Here is a 23,986-nt window from a genome sequence, read left to right as displayed (position 1 = left end):
CAAATAGGGACATATTTTGAAAATTGCTATCATAAACTTGGAGAGTTGCTAGAGTGACAGGATTTGTTTTAATATACATTTTCTGAAGGTTTTGAGGTCTGAAAATCAAATGTTATGTCATTATTTAGTGACTACAATTCTGAGATCATCCCACTGATTTGCCAGGGGACAGAGGAACAGGCAGAAAATATGAGCCAGTTATCTGGACATTCTGAAAAAAATGTGTACAATTGAGAGGTATGATTATGCATACAGCTTACTACCACCACCAGGATTCGAACCATGGCTGTGTCTACTAAAACTACAACACTTTTAAGTTTCAGAAGAGTGTGCTATTTGGATATTGCTGTCTATCTCTTCAGTGTTTTCTGTCTAAGTCTCTCTTGGTTGTACAATCTGATCTTGTACTTACAACAGTCTTATACAGACATTTCTAGACATTTTTTTTATGTAGCACAGTGTGGGTAATAGTAGTTTACACATTACTATTCAGAGAATGCAACAATAAATACCATACAATACCAGAGTAAACAGTCCAGGATTTAGAGCGGTATTGCCAGGCAGTTACAGTTTTATTTAAATATGACCTTTATGGGACTATTACTGTCATATTGTCTGGTTTATTCAGTACAACCCATACACAGTTTTTATACTGCCAGGTGACTTTCTACTACTTTATATTTATTTGGTATGACTACTACAAGCAAGATTGTTACTCACCAACCTCACAATGCAGCCTTTGCAGCCTACTAGCATTGGCTTCCTGATTCACAGCCCGCTCAGTTGTAACTGTAAGGGAAATAGAGAAATATTTAGGCATTCCTATCCATGATATACACAGGCTGGACATTAGTAAACAGTTATTAGTATGAGTACGTACACACTGCTGGGACATCACCCCTCTGCCCTGCTTCTTGGACCCACTCATCCAAGAGCTCTTTCTTTCTCCACTTCATGTCGGCATAGTGGTGTCAGACCTGCTCACCAGTCCGAGAGATACCAGTAGCACTGGTGAGATCATTGGGGAGATGGTCCCAGGCTTCCGCTTTATATTGGGAGCCTTGGTACTGGCCCTGCAGCAGTCTCTTGTCATGGTTATGTACCAGGAGTCCTACCATGACCATGAACACCTGTATGCCCCAGCACTGCACACGGAAGTGCATGCCTTCACCAACTCCTGCCATACTACCTACAGTGGGAAGCTGCAACCAGTTATGAGCTTTATTCCTGCCTGCGGGGTTTAAATACAGCTGATTTCCTGCCCTTTGCCATGATTGGATGGTTTTGAATATGTTGAGCTAAGCTAAGCTATGGACAAACCTGCTTAGCTAAGGTTGGCAGTGCTTAAAGGGACAGGTTCAGCACTGCGTACCAATGGGCAAATCCACTTAGCTGGGCTACTCGTTGCTTAGCATTCATATTTACACAATGCTTATACCTGTTAAGCAGAGCTGTGCAATTCTTAGCATTGCTTATTTTTCATTTTATAGAATATCTGCTGTATAGCATTGATTCATCATTCATTACATATTATAAATTTGTTTACTATCCCTGACATCCCCCAATGTGCTTTCTTTACATTTATTCATGTGTGACTATACTGTATGTGGCACTTGTGTTTATATGGGAGTTTCACAACTTTATTAATCTGACATCTCACATCTGGGCCTAATGCAGTGCTCCATTTAACCAATATGTTATTTATTAGCTAATAATAAATAAAAATGTTTATGTACTGCTTTCACATGTAAAATACGAATTGGTTACAGTGGGAATCAAACCAGGAATGGTTGCTTGCAAAGTGTATGCTCTAACCACTACTCCTTATGTTGGATGTCTCTTACTATTTAACTTCTTGTGCTGGACTAAGCGTAGCTAAGCAATGGGCATGCCCATGAAGATACGCTTAAAGTTTATAGCATTTATAAAAAAAAAATATTTGTTGTGTCATTTTATTTGTACCCTTCAGAATATCCCTGTTAATGCTTAACCTGTTATTCTATCAACTTTCTGCTTTGTAAGACAATTGCCCCTTTTGGCTTTGTCCACATTCCTTACTCTGATAGGTTGGGAGTTGTGCGCTATGTGTTTATGCTACCTGTGTTATCCTAACAACTTTTGGCTTGGTAGAGATGATTGCCCTTATGGCTTTAACCAGATTTGTTATCCTGACAGGTTGGGGTGTTATGAGTGTTCTCGCTCATTTTAAATTGCTAAAAGGCAATTCTGGAGTGCAGGGGGCATGTGTATTGTGAGAGCTCTGTTCTCAGACACAGCCCCAGCACTCGTACAATGAACCATGTCAGTTTTAGAGCATGGCAGCATGCCTTCATAAATATACATGGCACGCTGCCGTGCTGAACAGGAATGGTCCCTGCCATGCAGGAATAACTTATTCCTGCACGGCTGCTTGCTGAATCTCAGGGCATATTTCTGTGTGTTTTTGCTTTAAGTGTAATGGGCTTATTGTTGTTATGTCATTGTTTTTGCATTTAAAATCAAGTGGATCTGATTTGGGGTTATTGTGATGAGAAAGTGCCTAAATAAAAATAGTGGTTCTGCACTATATTCTTGACAGCCTTGTTTGTAAACAGTAATATAGCACATCAGTAGAGGTACAACATGCAGATAATGTATTGCTTCTTTTTCCTTGCAAATTTAGGTTAAAAGTGCAAAATAAACTCCATCGTGCCTCTTCTGCAATGGTGAACAGGCTAACCTACAGCATGTTAATGTAAAATATCTCTAAAGTCAAAGCTATGCTTCTTGATGAAAAGCAGCTACAAAACAGCAGGACAACATTTTTGAAGTATCAAATGATCAAGAGTGAACAAATGAATGTGCTTCCAGCTCATTCTGCAGCTCTTCTGTTCATACTATATTCTTCAAATTAAATATAGACTCCGTACAAAATAAAACTTGTCTTACTAGTCTGAACTACCTCACCTTTGAAATTAAGTTAAATTCAATCAGTAATTTCCTAAGCCTTCTACTATTTTGTAGAACTGTTGTGACCAGCCTTAACAATGTTGATCTGCCTAACTTACATTTAGTATTTCATGTACTGCTGGATAAAACCATACTGGATTATAAGGGATAATTTAAGTAGCAGATGATTAGTCATCATCAGAGGAGAATGACAATAATTACGTAAAGCTAATTTTGAAAAAAACAGATGAAATTATGACACTGTGCATAGGCACCGGAAGCTGTTGAATACTGGGGGGGGGGGGGGGGGGCAGAGAGTAAAAGAAGCACTTATTGATCTAAAAGGGCAAATTTTTAATAAAAACTATTTACTACCACAACATAGGTTCACTAAGAGGACATTTTCAGCTTAATTCAAGTACCAAAAGTGAAATTGGCTAACATTTCCTGACTGGTCTTACCTATTCCATGGCCAGTAATTGTACATTAGCCCTAGTGAGAATACCTGTGATTATATCATAGATAATTTGAGGGGACCCATGCAAGGGATACAGCATTTAGGAACTGCCTGAATCCATTAGTGACATGAGGGGCAATCCTGGAGTACATTTTTTATTACCCATCCTTAGATCCAAGTTGCATTTTAATATTTGTTTTACTTGAATGATTAGTCTGTAACCCCCTGCCACTCCATCAGCAGCCCCCTCCCCAGGGCTCCAGTGTTCCATCACTTGGCTATTTCTCCTCAGTTACCATAAACACTGTTCAAACCTGTCAGCATGCATATTGTTTTCTTATTTACTTCTATAATGATTACAGAAATTGAAATAAAATAGCACAAACACCGAGCCATTTGCTAAACAATACAGTCTCACAATGAAAACAGACTTAACATGCGCAGCAAACTTTTCTGCCCTTGATACTCACATTCACTGAAAAGGCATGAAACCCCACATTCATTTTGCATCTGGGCAATGGAGGACTAAGCTTACCTCTGGGCTGTTTTCAAACCATAGGCTCCTTACACGTGTTTAGGGCCATGCAAACATGTATGCGTTCTTTGATTCACCTTCCTGATTGTATTAAATTATATTCCTTGTTGAATACAGCACCACTTGTTAGAATGTGTTTTAAATATGTAGTTTTGAAAAGCCTTCTAGTAAGCAATGAAACAAATGCAGTCAGTTTACATGCCACTGTACTGATTGTTTGCAAATTATTGTTTCAAAATATTCAACTCACAAACAAAATGTTATCAGCTTCATAAATCTACTGTGACAGTCTTATACCGTGTGTCTTTATAACATTATTCTTGACAGACCGGACAGTGACTACTGTCATGCAAACATGAGCTAACAAAAGTCAGTTTTCTGTAAACAATGGAACAGTGTACTTTTTTCCCTATGGAAATAAATGAAATGAATGAATGAATTTTGCAGCCTAAAATACTAACTAACAGCAAAAGCTGAGTAGAATAACCCAAAATGACAAAAATGTGAGGTTCATTGTCTGCCTAATATAAAAATCTCATCTAAACATTGAATAAAACATGAATAATGTTTAACTTTGTTAAAATGAAAATATACTAAACTAAACACATAGTGTGTTTTCCATTCATTAACATGCTGTTTTCAAATGTAAGTACAACTGATGTCTTCACAGCCACTCCTATTCTTTGGTGAAAGAATATTTTACCAAAGAAAAACAATTCTGTCAATGTCTAACCATCATCAACATGCATACCAATCCCTTTCAGTTATTACTCAGCACATTAGGCTTCACTTCCTTCTCCCTTAATCACTGCTCATGATCCCACTTCCAAAGCACCCTCATCACCCACATATTCAGTACAAACCAACAAAGCATTTTAAAATCTTTACATCATATACTGACTCCCCTTCCTTACCATTTCCTTTTGGTTTCAAACCCACATTTTACCAGCTTCTCATAAAAGCTACCCTACCATACACTTTCCACTATTTCTTACAGAAAACTACACCTACTCCTAACCATAACATCGAACTACCTAAATATCTCTCTGCTGTATTCCAACACCTGCATTCATAGTGCAATGATACCACAACTTGCTCCCTACTAAATGCTAATAGTATACTCAATAAATGTGTGTTACCTTCATCTTCACCTATCAGCATAAAATGAGTAGTCATCGAATTGTGGTTCAAATATGACAGCTTAGCATAAACACCTATAACTGTACATTTGATGCAGACCCTGTAACATGAATTGTGGCATAACCTTACTACTTTATAAATCTCATATAAACATGCAGATACTATCTCATGCAAACGTCACCTCCAACCCTTTTCTGTACTGGTTACTCATGGCAGACTATTGGTTACTTACCTTCATTACAAAATTTTCTAAAAAAAAATGCAGTCCCTCATATACAAAATGAGACATCTTGGATACTATATTTAATTCAATATATATAATATATAAAGTAATATAATAAACAACCAACATTTAAAGTTTAAAGCTTAGCCTTTCAGTAGTGTGATGCTGCTTATGTAAGTTTACCAGAAGAGGTGACAACTGCCTTTGAACTACTGACTGACCTAATTGCTTTGTTTTGCTATGAAAGGCATGGCAACATTGGAAGCTGCTTTGAATCTGTATAAGATTTCTACCTCTCTACAATAAAACCAGTGCAGTGGAAAACATTCTCATACCTTTCTGTCTTTTTATAGCAGCTGCTGAGTTCCTGGCATCAGCAAAACTAATTACTCATATAAGACCATCAGCAGTATCTGACAGAGTAAACTACAGATTTCTATGTGTCTATGGTATGCTGTGCAGGCAGAGACAAATTCATCTGCAAAATATGTGAGAAGTTAAGCTTAAAATGGGTGGGCTTTCCCTTTCTTTGATTCCAATGCAAGGGAATTCAAGTTTTATAAAGTACAAGCAGGTTTATGGTACCTGCACAATACCGGAAATATATTGTAGGGAGAAAAACAACCTAAGGGTTGAATTAAACTTTTGGAGAAAGTGGAGGTTTCACTTAAGAAAACTAATCACATTGCTTCTAAGTTCTGTAGGAGGCCCATATTCTTCAGATTATTGACTTAGTTGTAATGTATTAACTTTCCTCTTAAGGTTAGATGCTTTCTTCCTTTGTGTGGCAGGAAATTATGTTCAGTGGTACTATATATGCAATTGTAACAGAACTGCTCTGTATTGCCAGGAAAAGTTAATACAGCTATTGAAACTAGCATGACATATTTGCTTTATTGTAGTTGTTGGAGTTAACTGCCACTGATGTAGTTGTGTAAGTGAAGAAATATGACAAATGGTATTGGGTATGGATTATAACTAGTAACAGTTTGGGTAAATACAGCAATTAAAGCCATGCAACAGAAAAATATACCACTACTATAGGAAGATTGTGGTAAACAGAGTACCTGCCAACTTGTAGGAGGAGCTGAATCATTAAAAAGGTTTGACAGTTTCCAAGCTGCCATTAAATTATTGCAATCACTTATACAAAGCTTATGAACTGTCTGCAAAAGTGTTTTGTTTTAAGGCAGTTTTCATGCTATCTGAAATAAACGCAGTTTAGTTTGCAAGCTATCACAATCCTATAATTATGGATTTTACACTATTAGACTATTATTTTTTAAAGTTGCAATGGTACCTTAAGAAAAATGATAGTTTGCAAGCTGTCATTAAAGAACTGTGATTGCAGTTATTTATAGACATAGACAATTGTGCGAGTCATCCAGGGCACCAAATTCCATCACTACAGCTCTGCAAGATGCAAACAATTTATTCCACAGATAAGTGAAAGTAAAGGGGTAGAGCAATGGAAATGGACATAGTTGGGAAAACTAATCAATTTGACAGTACTAATGAGGGCTGGAATTCATGTACTGAACATACAGAGCTATATTTTACAGTTAATGTCAGATGAGAAAAAATTTGCTACACTACTGAGAATGGGAGTTAAAATGTACAGTCCCTTGCATAGTTAAGTAACTCACACAACGTTATATAATAAGACAGTTAAATAATCTGTTGGTATTGTGTAGATCATCTCAACCTTAAGCCCTTTGTGATTGTGGGAAGCTTTAGTTTTAATAAATGGAATCAAACTGAAAAGTGAGAGTATCTCCGAGTATGTTGCTGAACTATGGAGATTATCACAGCACTGTCAGCTTAGAGAAGGACTTTCTGATGTATTAAGAAACAGGCTTGTATGTGGTACATACTGTGAAAGTACTCAAAAGAAACCACTAACAGAACAAGATTTAACCTTAGAATAAGCTCTACGTCTAGCAATTTCAACCTTAAAATACAACCTAAGTATAGCAATTTCAAACAAAACTACTCCATTAAGATGCATCTGCATTTTAAATGTCACTGAGGCAGGAGAAAGGATAAAAATGTTACTGTGTGATAAGGTATCACATAATGCAAATGGCTGCCAATTTTAAAAAGAAAGACTGTAGAAAATACAACAGCCAAGAGTGTACAAAGAGAATTATAAAGCTGATAAAAGGTGCAATGGTAAGAAGCAGAAGGTAATGGGAAAGAGGCATTAAAATGAAAAACAACAAATGTGTGTAATGTGACTGAGTAAGAAGCTTGCCCAACGGGAGATAACTGAATCTGAAAATATGATTCCTGTGCCTGAAATTCCATAGTATTTCAGAGTGAAATTAGAGAATCAGGATACATGTCAATCAACTGGTAGCAGTATTATCAAATGCTGAACAATCAAAGAAAAAACAAGCAAAACAACTTTTGCAAAATCTATGTAACTTTTTTGGAAGGGCAAGCCTCCTGTATCCCCCATGTGGTAGACACCCCCAATACACATTCCATATTTAAATATACATAGGTCTGAGGTCATACAACAGTAGAGAAAAACAAAAACTATGTTGCTGACGAAAGTTGTTTTGCTCATTTTCCTTTCATCATTCAGCACTTAATAATAGTACTGCAATTGAATGACAGGCACCAGAGAATCATATGAATCATTCCAAAGGTGACTGCAATCAAGTTAAAACTAAAGCCTGGTGCAGGGTCTGCATTGTCTGTAATTTCAGATGTTGATAATGATAGACGGCTCACCAGGTTTCTGTTACAAAAGGTGCTAGTGATGCTCAAACCTTTTACAGAAAAAAGGTACCCCCTAAAGGCACAGAATTTAAAAACTGAATGTGCTCGCACCTGATAATACCACCATAAAGTAAAGGCTTTCACAACTGCTCAGATAATAAAAACATGTTTTTTAAAGGAGGTATAGGTACTCTCAAGTGTATAAAGGGTCACATTAAGAAAGATAAAAAGGCTGTCCCAAAATTTTACAAAGATTGCCTGGTGGCAAAAGTGCTCATACTAAAGGTGGAAGTGAACTGAGACACTTGGAGTGGAGAATCTAGAATTTTGTGAATGATGGGATGGAGTGAGTGGGTTGCAGCCAACGTTCCAAAAATAAAGAAAAGAAGGACACAGATTAATCTATTTGTTGAGATCTGAGTGTAATCATTAATCCTTTGCACTGTCCAGTATCCACTCCATTACAATAAGGGCATATTTGCTTTCTAACAGCAGGAATCTTTTACAAAAACCGATTTTTCTCACTCCTAGCTACAAATGGAAACTGAGCACTCATCTAAAATGTTTTTAACACACTGTGTGCAGCAGCTTACTCGCTCGTCTCCCAGTGCAGACTCCATCCTAAGCGGCAGCTTCTGACTTCCGAAAATAAAATTCTGATAAGTTTAAAACCATCCGTTCCCACTCGCAAAAGCCCAGAAATACGTGTGTCACGAGCTGATGTCATTGGCGCGAAAAATGAAATAATAAAGAAGTAACAGTTGGGAGGTATGATCTGCAAAAGTGGGGGGCTCCCCTCCCCCCTTGCTCTATGGTTCCGGCGCCCATGACACTGTGCATGCAACATAACAACAGATCTTGTATTTATTACTGGAAAAATGCAACTTCCCCTTAGTAAATGAGGAGATTAATTAATGGAATAAAAGGAATGATTTTGCCATACTGGCATTTTATAAAAATTGCAGCTAGATTAAGGTCAACAATTACAGAAAGCATTTTCAGACTTCCCCGTCCCCATGGCATAAAGGGATAAAGTCCTGGCTGTGCCCCAGATAACATTTGTTTGATTAATGGCATGGGTGTTGGAGAGACCAGATGGGGAGGATAAAACCGATCAGCCTTTACTGGCTTGCCCATCTTGGGGGATAGAGGGTCTGACTAGCTTTGCAGTAATAGCAGCATTTGGGGCCTGATGAGATCCACTCTAATAGTGATATACTGGGTCTATATCACGCAATCGAAATGTGATATAACCAAGTGTCATAACACTGACACATATATTGCAAACTGTAATTACATCTCCATCACAAATGATTAGGAAATGTAATTTCATTCTTGTAGCCAACCATGGTAATTCAATATGATGAATTTCATTGTTTAGGTATTTCGGCGTTCTTACAGTTTGCATAATATGTGCCGATGTAGTGGCACTAGGCTATATGAAGTTTCAATTCCATGATAAAAACCCGTTATACCACTTGGTTGGAAGAGTGCACATGTATGGATGCATGCATGTATTTCCTGAAGGCACAGAGCTTGCAAGTCTGTTGTGGGAGCTGTGTGTGTTAGGGGACACTCCCTGGAAACAGTATGATGATGCCCCAGTGTACCTCTATCTCCCTACAGCCCTACATGTGCCAGTTTGAGCCTGGGGAGGATAAGACAGTCTGCAGGACCCAGGAAACTAAGAGAAGTGAAGAGAAGAGCTGATGGCAACTGATGGTCAGCTGCAGGGTGGGAAGAAAAAAAAAAGAAAGTAGTTATAAACTTAGCAGCACTAATATAAAAAACATCAAAGAAAGACAGAAAAAGCATGTCTTGAAAGGTTAGCAACATGAAAAGATAAGCTTCTTAAACAGTGAATACAGTGCACAATAACACGCTACAAATTAAACGAGGAGGCCTATAGTGGCAAATAATGATGAATGTAATCCCTCCCCCCAAAAAAGAAAACATAAAACAAGACAAATCCTGGGATTCATTGACACTTGTGTAGGTACTGCACAACACCTACATGATGTAAGCATGTTAGAGTGATTAACAACAGCACTAATCAAATATGCATGCTGCTCATCATGCCTACACATTTGCAAGCACCTTTTTGTAGCCAGTAAGAGTATTCACAGCCATGGAAAGGTGCTTGCAAGCATGAGCTCATAATGTACACAAAACAGCTTGCATATAGGCAGTGCTCACATACGAGCATGCACTGTAGCCCAAATATATTAAGGGCAAGTACAGTGAAAGAATACAGAAGGATGGAAAGTGAAATGGGGGGATTGTACACAAATTGTGTTATACTGCATAATTAATTAATGTTGAATGGAAATGTTTGAACTGTACGCAAATGTGACAAAGTATATAATAAGCATTTTTGACATAAATCATGCAATACTGATGTAAAGATAATTAATGTCAATTACAAACCTGCAGTTATGCACATAAATAAAAATGGACATGCTGATAAAGGATATGATAGGGACATAAAGCTACAGTACAACAAAGGGAAGTGAAAATGTGATATACATGTTAATTAAATGCTGACTTGAGATAACCACTAACAAGGAGAGAAGATACATTATGGGATGAATGCATAGACTGCAATTATTGCATATGACATTTATATACCAGGAATGTATGTATGGAATCCAACAGCATTGTTTGTATCTCCTATCTCAGCATGTATACACATGAACAAAAGGACCTTACAGCTGTAATGTCAAGTTCTTCTGAAATGGACATATTTTTTGCAAAGAAATGACAGTGGCACAGACAGGAAAGGGGTTCATCACTGTGTAATAGACAGGTGAGTGCTGTATAACTATGTAAATGCTGAATGTCAATCTAATAACACACAACATACATAAGTAACAAATCACAAGAAGATTGGATGACATCTCATGAGTCCAGCTTTTCTATTGGTGAGTTGCAAACATCTTCAGCATTATCATACTAGGTATGCTCACATGGAATGGCATGGAACAGTAACATAACAACAATTCTACAGCAGCAACACAATAGAAAGAGTTATAGCAGAGGATCAGTCACAGTTTCTGATGGTTTGACAGCATGCCATACAGTAAGAAATATTTGTGGAATTGATCATCTGCCATTAAACTATATAGTGTGATGAAAACAGTTGCAGTAATAAAGACATGTCTGGATGAAGACATTCAGTACAGAGCATAATTATCTTGTCAATAGGAAATGTATGTGAGCAACATAAGAAACATTCCCATCATGTCTTTTTCAAACACATGCCAAGACAGATATCAGAGAAATGCATAACAATCATGGTCACCACAGAAATACACATATCAGTTATGATGTGAAGAACACTCTTACAGAGCTTACAGCACTTTCCTATCACATAAGGTATAATGATGACCTACTTGTGTGTAAGCCACTGTTTTGTGACAGATGTTAGCAGAGTGAAACTCCTGCCTATTATACAAGGCTCTCTTCAGACATCTGTATTGACTGCTTGTGCCACCTCAGGTAGCAGTGGAGGCTCTGACACATAACTGAATTGAATGTCTACATTAAGACAAAGTCCAGACCGCAGAATCCTTTATAAACGCATTCTATGAACACCTTCAGGAATGCATGGATCATGCGATCCCAAATAAAACCAAGACCCAATCCTCCAAAGGCAGACATCCTGTCTGGTGGACCCTAGCCATAAACAAACTATACAATAGAAGGAGGAAGCTACTAAATGATAGAGCAAAATCCCAAAAAGGGAAGGTATCACTGATCAGTATTAGCAAAACACTACGGGCACTCATAAAATTGTCTAAGGCCAGCTTCGAGAGAAAAATTGTACAGGACACTAAGGATAATCACAAGGCTTTCTTTAGTTATGTTAGGAACCTGGGTGGTAATTCCCAGATATGCTCAGAATTAGTCCAAAATGACAAAAATACACTGAACCCACAGACATTGCCAACATCCTAGCTGACAGGTTCAGTGCAAACTTCTCCCCCCCTCCCCACCAAAAGGGCAAATATCTATCCCAGCAGAATGCTGCCCCCCTGACATCTCAGATGCTCAGGTAAGAGCCGCCCTCTCCAAAGTAAAAAACACAGCATCAATGGGACCAGACGGTGTCCCGGGCTGCGCCCTACATGAACTCCAAGAAGAGCTAAACCCAAACATAAAACTATTGTTCAATCTCAGCCTTACTACAGGATATGTGCCCAAAGAGTGGTGTACAGCAACAGTGGTCCCTCTCCATAAAGGTGGTGCCTCAACGGATCCTGGAAACTATCGCCCCATAAGCCTGACTAGCTTGGTCTGCAAAGCTATGGAAAGGATCATCGTGGACCTCATAAATAAAGATATTGGGGACCTACAGACACTGGATCCTACCCAGTTCGGCTTTGTTAAGGGCAGATCCTGCCTCTCAAACCTGGTTGATTTCTTTGAAACAGTCACCAAGGCCATTGACGAGGGGAAGGTTGTCCACACAGCCTACCTGGACCTCGCAAAAGCCTTCGATACAATACCCCACTCGGGCATTATAGATAAGCTCACCAGCTTAAATATAAACCCCTATGTCACTAGATGGATTGCAAACTGGCTCAAGGACAGAACCCACATGGTTAGAATTGCTGGAGCCATGTCAGACTCCAAACCAGTTACAAGTGGTGTCCCACAAGGCTCAGTCCTGGGACCTCTCTTGTTCGGTATATATTTCTCGGAGGTACAGGCCAACACGGAAGGACTGTGGCTGACCAAGTTCACAGATGACTGCAAACTGGGTGCCAAAATCGACTCTCCAGCTGACACAAGCATCCTCCAAAAGGGCCTCATAGAAACAGACAACTGGTGCCAGAGCCATGGCCTCAAGCTAAATGCCAAAAAGTGTATAGTCATCCCCTTTGGCAAAAACAAAGTGCCCACAAATCCATTAAGTACAGAAGAAGTAATTAGGGACCTGGGGACCCAAGTTGATGGCAATCTCTCATTTGACAACCACGTGGCCAAAGTGGTTAGAAAAACATTTTATATAGCCCACCTAATCATGAAGGGATTCACATCTAGATCAGGGGAGGTCATCGTGCCTCTTTACTCATCCCTCATCAGGCCCATAATTGAGTACAATGCCCCTTTTGGGATGTACCTAACCAGACACCTGCAGCAACTGGAAAGACCCCAAAAGTACCTCACCAAGAGGATCAAAGGGCTCAAACAGATCCCATATGCTGCCCGGTTAAAGAAACTCCAGCTCTACTCAGTGGCATACTGCCTGTTCAGAAGCGATCTGTGCCTGACGTATAAAGCCATGTCCAACCCGGAATTAATGGACATGCTGCACCTCAGAAAATCCAAATCTCATCAAGCTACGTGCTCGAGAGACTTGAACCTCAGCACTGAAATAAATAGGACATGCTGGAGGGACAGATTCATAACCTAGAGGCTCCCTTCACTCTGGAATAAAATCCCAGTCCAGGTTAGGCAGAGTCCCTCATTGACTCTCTTCAAGAGGAATCTTGATGAGTGGATGGGAGATCGTAGGTTTACCCCGGGTATCACTTCTTTGTCACTGTTAGACAGAGGCACAGTATACTAACCTCGAAAAAGGGCATAGCAAAATAAATTTAAAATGGGTGGCGAAAGCCAAACACATTCTGGCTAGGCTTATAAATGCCCTAGGGCAGATAGCCTAGTATGAACCTATGAACCTATGAACCTATATAATATGAAAAATTTAATTTGGTCACACAACTGGAAATGAGCTACACATGTTACTGTCCACACAATAATGAGCATTACAATATCAATGCTTCTTTAACAAGTAAGCTGTTTATATCATGTAGGACAGGCACACTGTCCCTGAACTGAACCATAATCTGTCTGTGTTCAATGCACATGCCACAGGAGCTCTCACAGCACAACATGTTCCAAATAACAATTTCACTGCCATGCAGTCACAACCTGGGATTATATATATTTCTCCAACTTAAAAATGGATAACAATAGCTTGTTACAATGGTGTTCATGTAAAGTCAATACATTCATATAATGTGCTCCTTTCAGGAATTGAACAACAAGCTATGTGACTTTACTGACTAATAGCATGTGGATCAACCACAAGCACCACAGTGAAACTCTCAACACTACTGTGATACTCCACCTATGCTAAATTATTATATCAGATGTTTGTGCAGTAAACAATCTCTGAGATAAAAGGGATAGTAGAGGCCTCTCCCACTGTAAAAGGGCACATTATTAATATTATTAATGTGGTTAATGTCATTCATACATTATCGTATAAGCCCAACAATGCTAACAGTCACTGAATGTTGAACCCATGAGCATTTGACAACAGAAAATACATGATATTGTATGTGATGAATGCACTGCAGTAGAAGTGTCACTACAATTGAGAGATATGTCGGAATGTGAAGGAATGACATCATTTTATTGCTGCAAGGGATATATGTGCTTGTAATTGCTGTACTAAGTCAACAACATACAGCATATCAAGTCATTCCCTCATGCCAAAAGATAACATGTCCTACATACGTTATGTAAAAAGACAAAAGACTTAGCTGGTTCCTGACTTTTTTTGAGCATTGCCTTCCCCTGCAGAGGACGGTATAAGATACTGGGATTGCCCGACCTTTAGCCAGGGGCTAGGATTTTTGGTTCTTTTCCTGAGGACAGTTCCTGGTTCCTAGAAATAAAAAGGTTAGTGGAGTAATCAAAAATTTGCAACATGGAAGGAGTGATCTACAATGCAGAATGCACTCAGTACAGTGCTTTCGACATAGGTAAAACCATTAACCAACTCAAAACAAGAGTGGGAAAACACTTACATGACCTAAAACACTTCAACAGGACCAATCCTCTGGCAGCTCATGCGATCAAGAAAAGAGGACACAACACCTTTCAATTTCTTATCCTCAACCACCTCCCAAAGATACCGCTCACATTGAACTACAATGATCAACTTGAGAGAAGGGAACTTTTATGACAAATAAAGCTACAAGCCAGGAAGGCCCCAGGCCTCAACACCATAGAATCCCTTTTGCCTATTCTTAACTTGAGGACACTAGTCACAAAAGCTTTGGTTAACCTTGGATTGTTGTCCTACAATGGATCTCCAACAATCTGGATTTAACTCATCCGGTAGGGACTTTTTCATGCTTTGTCATGTTTCAAAGCTCTGTCCTTTTTTCTCTCTGGTATTTTTTGGTCACCCTTTGGTTTATCACCCCTTGTTTTTAAGCTCTTTTTTGAGCTCTATTTTTAAGCCCTATTTTTCAAAGCTCTATTTGTTTTTCAAGCTCTATTTGCTCTTTTTAGCTCTATTTGTTCTCTTACTTCAATAGGGTCCGCAGAGAATGACATTTTTGTTAGCTTATAGAGGTTTATTTAACCCATTTATTTGTACACAGATCCCACCATAAGACACCCCCCTCAGTCTCCAATTCCCCCCCACACCCTCCCCTCTGCTTTCCCATCCCACCCTGGCCCTTATCTTACCTCTCTCCCATTTCTATTGGGCACCGCTTAGTAAACTTCACCTGTTTTCCACATGGCCCACAAGGTTAAACATATCCATTGGTTTTTCATTAGCTCTGGGTTTTCTAGGGACTTATGGCTCACAGCATTTCAGTGTGGCCACATCATCCTCAATTCACTCAATTTATTCAATTTACAATTGTTTCTTATGTAACTCTAATGGATATGTGTGGATCCAATTTAATTTAATTTAATTTAATTTAATTTAATTTGATTTAATTATATACTAGTGTATGTCTTTTCTATCCCACACTGCATGGGTCACTCTAAACATGTAAAACTATTCACTAGACCGAACCTCATCTTAAACCCAGCACACTCTCAGCCACTCAACTCCTCCCACTACATCTCCTCCCTACTTTGCTACTCTGAGGCCTTTCTTTTCATTATTGCTGGTTTCTCATTCCACACAGCCATCAAAACATAACCACATTTTACGTTTCACTTTGGAATGCCATTCTCACTTGCATCCCTCAGTTCCGCTCCCCTCATCCCACCACCGATCAGTTTAGCCACCTAACACCGTTCCTTATTTGTATTAATCCTGGCATTTATTTAAGTATTATTTTAATAACTTATAGGCTTTGTTAAGTGGTGGCTTTGTTTTTGGATTGCCAAAGTGGTTATTTTAAATCTATCATTTAAGTATTCATTTGTTACCATACTGAAAAAGGCATGCACTGTCTGTCATGCTGCCCTCCCACACTCGCTCTCCACCATGCACCTCTTTCCCATCCCTACTTCCCACCCTGGAGTCTTACACTTGGTAGAAGTCCTTTCCCCATATCTTGCTTCAACCACTCCCACTTTTACCCATGTTATTTCTAGCTCCAATTAGAATTATTACATTTGCTTTTTTAGCTCCAACAGTTTTGTTCAGAGGATAGACTCTCACAGGGCCTCTACTTCCCACTTTGTATCTTTAAAATTGTTGAAATCCAACTCCCACTACACCACAGACTTCATCACCAACCAATTCAGTTCGAAGTATTGTTTTCTTTAGCATGGATATCCCAGAAAAAAAGACATCCAAACAGCCACAAGCAACAGATCCAGTTTCCTTTATAAAAAAATTAATGAGCACAACCCATTCAAACTATTCTAAATTTCTGAGCCCCGTGGCTTTTCTCAAGTGTTTCTTAAGTCCTTCTGGTTCTTTTCCACTTCATGATCATTAGGAAGCTTTTTCCATCAGGCCGCCAAAGCTTGTCAGATTCCTGACACAACCAATGGGTTAGACCCTCAATTTCAACCAAATTGGACACCATGCATTTCACAGTTCATGCACAGATTAATTAATAGTATTATTATATATTTATTTTTATCATTATCTTTGATTTTGATTCAAGTGTTTTTTATAACATTATAACACAGGCCTGCAACTTAAGCAAGCTCCACTCTCCCATCCACCATGTGGATGGTTCACAGCGCTTTGGCAATTATGAATTTTCAGGATTTTTAGGATTTTTAGTGTATTTTATTTCTGTTTCATTATATGTGATTTCCCATGGATCTCCCACTTGTCATTCCAGGAGATTCCAGACTTAAACTACTAGTTGTTTTTTAGTTTTTTAGATTTTAATTTTTTAGTTTTTTAGATATCACACACTGCAAGTTATTCTTACTAATAATGTTCTGGCCACAAGCATTTTTATATCACAGGATGCCTCTCTGATGAAGACCCCGAAAGTGCTCAGCTTATCTTCAGTGTTTCCTGATCTACCACAAGATCTGTGACCTAGGACAACACATGATATCCCATTCAACCAATTTGATAACAGATTAAAAAAAAGTTGGAGACAAGACAAGCACACTGTTTTCAACTGGCAACTTTGTCTCCTGATTAACAGAACACAGCAACGGCAAAAATGGACTTTGATGATTGCTTCAAAAATGTATTTAATGTAATTTCTGTTTGTTTTTGATATTATTAACCTGCATTAATTGTACTAAATCCTTACAACAAAATAAATGTAACTGATGATATAAATGATGATGTAACTGTGATTTCCCGGGATTCACCTTTAGATCTCCCTGGTTGGTCCATTAAAGGCTACGCCCCAGACCACACCCCCAGGAAACTATTGGTGAATCATTAGGTATAGCCCATTTTCAAATGTATAAAAACATAGCTCCAAAAATGCTGATTAGAACACTGAACAGTGCTTAAAGAGCATCCACTAGACTCCCACAGATATTCAAACAATAAAGAAGGAAAAAGTTCATCTGCAAAAACAGTCTCCTGAGTCTTCATTCCTTTAATCGATTCCATTTACTAAGATTTTTGACTGCTCCACTCACCTTTTTATTTCTAGGAACGAGGAACTGTCCTCAGGAAGGGAACGTATGTTATGTAAGGAAAATGTAATCACACGTCATCACTACTCTGAACAAAAGCATTGCTATGTGACAAATTATTATAGGTTTTTGTAAGAAGGATCAATAGCTGTACGTGTACAAAGCAAATATGTTTGACAATATCGTTAATAACATGAACAGTCACAATAAAACTGACACAATATAGTCTGAACAGTAATATCTGGATATGAACTAACTACTCAAGATCACAAGCTAAAGATTAATGAGTGAATCACAAACACCAGACAACATCTTGAGGTACAACTGGGACAGTGCACAGCTAAATGGATGACATCGCCACTGTTTATTAGCTGAATATTTATGATAACAAGTGGTCAAATTTCATAACAACACCATACAGCTACACATACTATGTGTCTGTGAAGAATAGTCTACACAGTATGAGGGTGAAATACACAGTCACAGCTGGCCTCAAACATCCTACAGATGTAGTTACACAGTGTGCAAAACACAGCATTAATGTCACACAATACAGGAGAATTTGCACTATAAATGTGAGATAATGCAGGTATGGTAGCATTATGTAACATATTCTGGCCAAAAACTCATTTTCTCTGTTGATAATAGGACTTGCTAGTGTCACCAAGTAACACTGCAAATCATCCTCATAATCAGAAGTATACCTAAAGGTGGTTGTGAAGTGGCCAACATTATATGACAGTAATCACAGTCACACTATATAAGCAGTGAGGGACTCAAACTATGTATTTATTTACGCCTGAAGAAGCATAGTGTCTACTACGTGAAAGCGCTAACCCTTGATTAAAGAAGATTTTTGAAAAGGAAAAGAAGACTTTTGGTTCTTACAACAGAGGTATTAGTTTCCAGTGGTGTCACCTTCTACATTTGTTTGCTATGTATTTATTTATTTGACATTTTTAATCAGGTCAGTCCATCTGAGCAGAACCCCATTTTCAGCAGAGACCCGAGGAGTAAAGCTCCAAAATTACACCAAAAAAGTACAATTTAAATCAACAGTATCAATATACAAAAGATATAAGAAGTTCAAAATATCTGTAGTTCAAGTTACAAAATCAATTATACAGAAAATTAACAATGAGAATAAAAAATGAGACCAAAAGCTAAAATAAAGAGAGTAACAAGTTTGCAACACATTTCTGTTTAAGCAGAGTAGCAAGTTTGCAGCAAGTTTCTGTATAAACATGGATAAAAAAAGTAGCAGTAAATAAACTGAGAAATGTTGGAAGGAGCAAGTGTTTTAAAGAGTGTAGTTTGAATGAAAGACAAAAAGAGGAGAAGAAGTGAATCCTGAGGAGGTACAACCTTTGCTTGAGACCCTGAGTTAGTGAGGAAGGCTAGCCAAGTGGGTAGCTAGAAGAGAGACAGCTTTGTAATTATGTTGGGTCATTACAATGGCAGGGCCAGGATGAATGGAAGCTGTCTTTTAAGGCGGTTTTATAGGAATTGGGGTTTGTGATAGTTCTGACATTTATTGGTAACTTATTCCAGGCTGAGGCTACAGAATGACTATAGAGTAATTTACCAATATTAGTATTCTATTTACTGACTTGTAACTAGTGTTGTAGTGAGCTATGAAGTGCATGGTTTGGGATATATGGCTGGATTAGAGTGGAGAGGGAGGGACAGGATGATGGCATGTGTAAGATTGAATGAGCTAGAAACAGTTGGGGGAGTAGAAGTTGGTGTTGGAATTCAAGCCAGTGCAGGTTGCTTAGGGTTATACAGTGATGAGTGTGATAATGTAAGTTGGCAGCAAACCTTGCAACTTTGTTGTATGTATGTTCTAATTTAGTCATGAGATTAAATTGGAGGAATGTGAGTAAGGGGGCAGCATAGAGTAGCGTTGGTAATAGGAGGGATTGTGCTAGGGAGAGTCCTCCTGAGGTATTAGTGAGGAATTTTTTTGTGTCTGTATAGGAGGCCTAATTTATTTTATGTATTCCTGTATATGTAGATCAAACCTTAGGTGGTCATCAGTTATGGCACCTAGGACTTTAGTGTGAGATTCAGTAGAGATAAATGTATTGTTTAGGGAAGAGAATGAGAACATGTCTTTGTGATGTTGCATGGCTTTTGGAAGGAATATAAGTTTTGTTTTCTTGAGGTTTAGTATAAGCTGGTTGATGTTAAGCCAGTTTTCAACAGATACAAGAGACTTTTCGGTAAGGGAATGAAGGTGAGTGACATCCTTGGAGCAGGAGATGATAGTGAAATCATCAGCATATTGAATAACAGTTGAGAGTGGACAAGCAGAGTTAAGGTTATTGATGAAGATGTTAAATAGAAGGGATCCAAGGATGAAGCCTTGGGGTACCCCAGTGTGAACAGGCAGAAAAGAGGAGAAGTTAGATTGCCATTTCACTGCTTGGAATCTGTTAGTAAGGTAGCTAGAGAACCATGAGAGAGTAGAGTTAGAGAGTTTGAGAGATGCTAGCTTAACTAAGAGTAAACTATGAGAGACAGTGTTGAAGGCTTTGAATAAATTGAGAAATAAGCAGAAGACAAACATGTTATTATCATGAGATGTGGCTATTGTCTTAGTAAAGGATGTTAGAGCAGTAGTAGTGCTGTGTTTAGGGTGAAAGCCATGCTGTGTGGGGGATAGAAGGTTTTCTTTAACTAGATAATCAAGGAGTTGTCAGTGAACGCACTTTTCTAGGATTTTTAATAGAGGAGATAGTATAGCAATGTGCCTAAAATTAGAAGAGTCTGTTTCACTTCCACTTTATGTAGAAGTATAATATAGAACTTTTTCCAGATGTGGGGGACTATATTTTCCTTGATGGATCTGTTGATCAAAATGGAGATAGGGAAAGCAATAGAATTTGCAGCAATTTTTAGGAATTGAGGAGGTAGGTTATCTGCTGATGGAGGGCAAGTTTTAAGTTTGGAGAGAAGGGACTTGATATAAATTTTGGGGACAGGTCTAAGAACAGAATTGGAGGAATGGATAGTGGTAGGGGGTGAGAGTGTTGCAATATTGCTTTTTGTAAGGTTATGGATAGAGTTAATGAAGAAGGAATTTAGGACTGTGGTAGTTTCAGATGCAGAGTTATTAGGGCAGGGGTTTGGGGGTGCTGGGGACCCAGGATGTAGTAATTTATTTACAGTTTTCCAGAATTTTTGGGGATTGGAGTGTGGGTTGTTGAGTAGATTGTTGAAATAGTTTTGTTTGTATGAGATGATATTTCTTTTGGTTATATTATGTAACTCCCAGTATATTTGGAGATCAGTGGTAGATTTGGATTTATTCCATTTTTTTTCCAAGCACAATCACGCTGATTCATGAGGGTTCAGGTAGTTTGTTTTAGCCAGAGGGCAGAAAGAGGTTTGACTCTTATTTTCCTTATGGGAGCTAGGGAGTTTAGTGTGTCAAGGAAAATTTTATTAAATGCCAGAACTGCATCTTTCAGAGAGAGGCTGTAGAGGAAGGACCAATTATAAGAAGACAGGAGGTTGTTGAAAGTTTCAGCATTGAAGCCAGACAGTTTGTGGCAGTCTCTGCATTGTTGGGGTTTGTGAAGCTGGAGAGAATATCTAAAAGTAGAGGTAGGATGATAATCACTAAGTGTTTTGGGAAGTGTAGATAAGTTATGGTAGAGGTTAGGCTTGGAGGTGAGTATCCTGTCTAAGGTGGAGGTAGAGTTAAGTGTGTTTAACTACATGAGCTGGGTTAGAGATTAGCTGTGTGAAACCAAAGAGGTTAATAGCAGAATGAGGGGACTTGGTATTGAGGGTCATCCAGTCAAGGTTTATGTCACCCAGAATAACAGTTTCATAGGGGATAGTGAGGAAGATCCAGGAGAGGGAGTGTTCAAGGATAGGAATGTTATTGCCAGGGGGGGGGATATAGTTTGAGACAATCGTGAGTTTTTTGTAGGTATTTAAGTGACAGTTGGCGATGAGAATTTCAGCAGGGAGAAACTCAGGAGTTGAGACTTGGAGAGGTTGGAGAGAGAACTGATTGGAGGACATTATGGTTACACCTCCACCTTTCATTTTATTCTGACCTTGTTGGATGATGTTATAACCTGATGGTGGGATTTCATTGTTGGAAGTCTGAGACTTAAGCCAGGTTTCGGAAAGACATAGAATATCAGGGAAGTATTGAGCTATCCAATCATGGAGAGGGGAGATTTTGTTTGTGCTGCTTTGGATGTTCATGGATACTACAGATATGTTTTGGTGTGAGCAAGTGTGGTAGTTTGAGAACAATTTACAGGGGTGGTGAGTTAGGTGGGTAAGGGGGAAGCTGGGAGAGACATGGAGAAAGGTCCAGGATTAGGATGAACATCACCTGATAAAATTAGTTTTAAAAGGAGTAGCCTGAGAGAAGAGATATAGTTAATTCTGGGATGTAGACTAGTTTGATGTTTAGTGGGAGAGTAGGCAGAGGGGATAGCTTGTCTTTAAATAAGTGGGAGGTAAAGTATGGAAAAAGAGATGGAGCTATTGGGAAAGAGTGGAAGGTGAGAGGAGAGGTGAGGGGGTAGGAAAGAATAGGTATGTGGAATGTTGGTGGGAGAGAGCATTGGTAGGAGTTAGCTGCAGTGGTTATGAAAATAGCTAAAGTGGCAAAGAAGAAAATTAGGACATGCTTCTGAAAACTAGCTGTAGAAATAAGCATGGTGTGATAGTTGTGATAAGGAGGCTAGAAATAGTTGTAAATTTACAAATGCTGCTGCTGCAGTAGATTTAAGAGAGTAAAATACAAAAAATAAGTAGTGGTATTTGATTGAGAGCAATATGGAGGAAGTGAAGTTACTGGGGGGAATGGTAAACCTGAACAGCTATGCTATTTGACTACATACAACAGAAGAACTAGGGATGTCCAAAATATTTTTCTTAAAAATTGGAGGTTATTGTCAGCTGTACCTGAAATCACGGAGATGATAAGTGACAGACCAAGTTTCTCATATAGAAATAGTAAAAACTTGAAGAAATTGTTATACTATAAGGAGTTGCAAGTTGTAGATAATAAGTGTAGTAGCAAAATAGGGACTTTCCCAATTTTTAATTGTTCATGCTGTCCTAACATTCCTACAGAATCAGAATTTGTGCATCCTAGAACTGGAAAGGTATATAATTTTAAAGTATTTGCTACATTCAACACTTATAATATAGTTTACCTTGCTACCTGCATGAAATCTACAGCTTTTTATATTGGGAAAACAACACATAATCTTAAAAAGTGCATTTTTGAACATAAGTCGGATATTAGACAAAGAGTTGGCACAAATGCTCTTGCAAAGCATATTGGTAAAATGGGTGATGAACACACTTTTAAGTTTAGAGTGATAAACATTGTCACTAAAAACAGAAGAGAAGAGGAGGTGGCAATAATAATATACTAGAAAATAATGAGTATAAGTGGATAGTAATGCTTCAAGCAGATGCTAAACCTAGAATTTATATGGCTGTAAGCCTAAACCTGTTTTCATAGAATCATAGGAGATTACTAGGCTAATGGCTCTGGGTCCCTTGCAAGCCTAGCCCAGAACTTATCCCCAAAAAAGAAACCTCAAACAGCACCAGTTTGCCCTGTCAATTAGGGACACAAGTGGAATCCCTGGGATAAATTTGTGGTTGCCCATTGACTCATCAAGGTTGCGCTTGAAGAGGGTCAGTGACGTACTTTGTTTTATGTGTATGGGAAGTCTATTCCAGAGGTGGGGCAGCCTCTGGGAGACAAACCTGTCTCTCCAGCAGGTTTTATTAATGTCACATATTAGATTTAAGCTTTTCAATCGGGTACTACGTGAGGTGTTAGACTTACAGATATGGAGCATCTCTAGTAAAGCAGAGTCTGAGATTGCTTTGTAGGTGAGACACTGATCACCTCTGAGCAATCTGTATGATACAGAGTAGAGTGATAGCGATTTGAGCCTGTCCACATAGGATAGGTATTGGAGGCCATGGGTTCTCTTTGTGAGGTATTTCTGTGGCCTTTAAAGTTGGTGCAGGTGTTTGGATAGGTACATACCAAATGAGGCATTGTATTCAAATATTGGCCTAACGTGGGAGGAGTACAGAGAGCTAATAACCTCCTTTTTTTCTGGATGCAGTCCCTTTACTTATGAGA

Source organism: Protopterus annectens, chromosome 13.part0 (genome assembly GCF_019279795.1).
Source record: "Protopterus annectens isolate FY-2018-M chromosome 13.part0, PAN1.0, whole genome shotgun sequence".
NCBI lineage: Eukaryota > Metazoa > Chordata > Ceratodontiformes > Protopteridae > Protopterus > Protopterus annectens.
The sequence above is the reverse complement of the archived record's forward strand: the minus strand, read 5'-3'. Positions refer to the sequence as shown.